Below are 2,845 nucleotides of genomic sequence, written 5' to 3'. Positions count from 1 at the left end.
TGTAAACTTTTAAAGTTTTGAGATATAGAGCAACTCATTTTAAAATTTCACCCCCGTTTTCACCCCCTTAGCGAAGGAATGTCCAAAAATCCTCTCTTAGCGAGCACCTACGTCTTAATATGAATATATCCCCAAAATTTCATCTCTTTATGTCCAGTAGTTTTGGCTCGGCGATGATGAATCAGTCAGTCAGTCAGGACAAGTTATTTTATATATATAGATTAAACGGCTATCCGGACTAAGCGAAATCCGGGCTAATGGGGTCCGGATAAACGAGGTTCTACTGTACTTGTAATCTGTGGAAACGAAACGGAGATGCCTAGCATGAGTAACTGGCAGCATTTCCAAATGCTGTTGATGTTTCCATTCCTTCTATGTAATAATAATGTCCGACTCCATGGCTAAATGGTTAGCGTACTGGCCTTTGGTCACAGGGGTCCCAGGTTCTATTCCCTGCAGGGTCGGGAATTTTAATCATAATTTCCCTGGAACGTGGGCTGGGTTTATGTGTTGTCTTAATCATCATTTCATTCTCATCATGACGCGCAGGTCGCCTACGGGAGTCAAATCAATAGACCTGCACCTGGCGAGCCGAACCCGTCCTGGGATCTCCCGGCTCTAAAATCCATACGCCATTTCATGTCAGTAATAATAATAATAATAATAATAATAATAATAATAATAATAATAATAATAATTATTATTATTATTATTATTATTATTATTATTATTATTATTATTATTATTATTATTATTATTATTATTATTATTATTATTATTATTTAATGTGGCTATTGTGGCCGGTTGCAGCTCTTGCACGACAGACACTCTGATGTGGATGGGCGGTGTTCGCCACGGAAATTGAACTGCGTGTCATTGCTAGGTAGAGTTGCTTGATTTGCAGGTAGCCTATATTAGAGACAGGAAAAGCACCCAGGTCCCGAACCATGGAAAATGATCATATTCAGTTAAAGTCCCACTTCTTAACTCGAAATCGAAGCAGGAAATGCGTGGCCCAAAGACCATAATGCTCATTATTTAATCAGACATTTTTCTCATACGCAACGTACACTCTGTACAGGAGTGAAAATAAGCAAATATGGTGATGATGGCCCCAGGACCTGTAGTTTTACGTGAAATATGAGCCTTGTTTAAGAAGTCTGCGACTATGCCACTGTTCTATCACGCCGCAGTTCTTGGGCGCAAATGTGACTTAAGTTTCTGAAGTCCCATGGGCTTTTTTTTAAGAAGAAGTCTGCGACTATGACACTGTTCTATCACGCCGCAGTTCATGAGTGAATCTGCAGAGCAAATGTGACAAGTTTCAGAATAAGTCCCTAGGCTTATCATGTCAGTGATTTCCGGGCTGGTAGGCCGTGGTCCCGACGTTTCGCTGAAGACTGCGTTCGGCATTATCAAGCGATTTGACCGACTTCGATAGCAGCTAATCTCACAGCGGAATTAAGTGGTGCCATGGCATGCCATCCTCCTGTTCGTAGCAGAACATTTTAGCCCGTCGACCGGTACCGGTCTTGAGCTCTATGTCTGTAAAAAGTTAAGGCCATGGCTGTAATTTTGCTGGTGAGTGAGGTTAGGGTGAGAATTTAGTCAATGTTTGGCCAGATACGCCCGAGCGCGTGAGCGCTGTGTACGATTATATAGCGTATAATAGTGTTGCTAGGCGCTTGTAAAGAGGAAGTAAAATGCACTAGGTGCGCGGAGAAATTAAGTTGTGAGTACTCGCGGCCTCTTGTACTTTAGGCCGTGAGTCTCATAGGAGCCTAATGCGTTAATGAGGGGGTTACCACACAGTGGTACCCTCTTGTGAATTGTTGTGGCTAGTTTGACCATTCTCACCCTAACGGTGTCTATCTGACGCAGGTCGTGGAGGTGGGTGATACGTGTGCACCGATCGCAACCCGTTATAAGCCGCAGGGCCCGGTTCTGAACGGACTGCAGCCTACGCAGGTGGCAGTCGGCGGCAACGCCCCATATAGGACAGGCATACTCAAGTAGCGGCGTTATCATCGTCGTGTACAGGATGAGCCTGTTTTCTTGTGTGAGGCTGTTTTCAGTCTAAACCATGGGGAATAATTTTGATACCCTTGCGTGGTCTGAGCCTGAAATAGTATTTACATGCTGATGGTAGGTCAGTCTGTGGTCCAGGATGACCCCAAGGTACTTTGCACTATCGGACTATCTGATAACTTCGTCAAAGAAGTTCAGACCGCCCAATAATCTCCCACGTCTCTTCGTGAAGAGCGTAGCCTGGCATTTGCCTACGTTAATTTTGATGCGCCACTTCTCGAGCCAGGGCTCGATAGTGGTCAGCGCTGCCTGAAGGTGTTGTTCGACTGTGGAGGCCTGCCACGAGACCGCGGACAGAGCTGTGTCGTCAGCATGTAAGTATAATTTGGTGTTCGCAGGTTTCGGCATGTCGGAGGCATATATTTTGAACAGCACGGGGGAAATTACTCCACTTTGCGACTCCGGTTGTGATGGGGCGTGCTGTCGATAGCTCCTTAACTTACGGAGATTTGGAAACTACGGTCGCTAAGGTAACTCACTTCGGCGGTACATATACTAAAATTGGAATGATACAGAGAAGATTAGCATGGAGTGGTGTTGCAGTTCTACCTGCTCGCCTATTGGTCCGCCATGCTGGAGGGGCGGTCGCTGATTGGCTGTCCTTCCGCGGATGATTGAAGCATTAAGGAACCCGATGTACGTCGACCTGCCTTGGCGTAGACTGGCAACTGATCACGCGTTGCTTTTTCTGGTTTGCGGTGGCCATCGCGTCCTCTATGATTTAAGGTTTTCAGCAATGGACAGCCACACCAAAGTA

The 2,845-nt window shown here is 45.4% G+C and overlaps 1 pseudogene; it reads left to right on the top strand.

The window, feature by feature from the left end:
• Window positions 1–2,558: 2,558 nt before the first annotated feature.
• Window positions 2,559–2,618, top strand: LOC136875163 (U6 spliceosomal RNA; annotated as a pseudogene).
• The last annotated feature ends 227 nt before the right edge of the window (window positions 2,619–2,845 follow it).

The sequence above is a fragment of the Anabrus simplex genome, chromosome 5 (genome assembly GCF_040414725.1).
Source record: "Anabrus simplex isolate iqAnaSimp1 chromosome 5, ASM4041472v1, whole genome shotgun sequence".
In the NCBI taxonomy this organism is placed as follows: Eukaryota; Metazoa; Arthropoda; class Insecta; order Orthoptera; family Tettigoniidae; genus Anabrus; species Anabrus simplex.
This window is presented reverse-complemented; position numbering and strand designations above follow the sequence as displayed.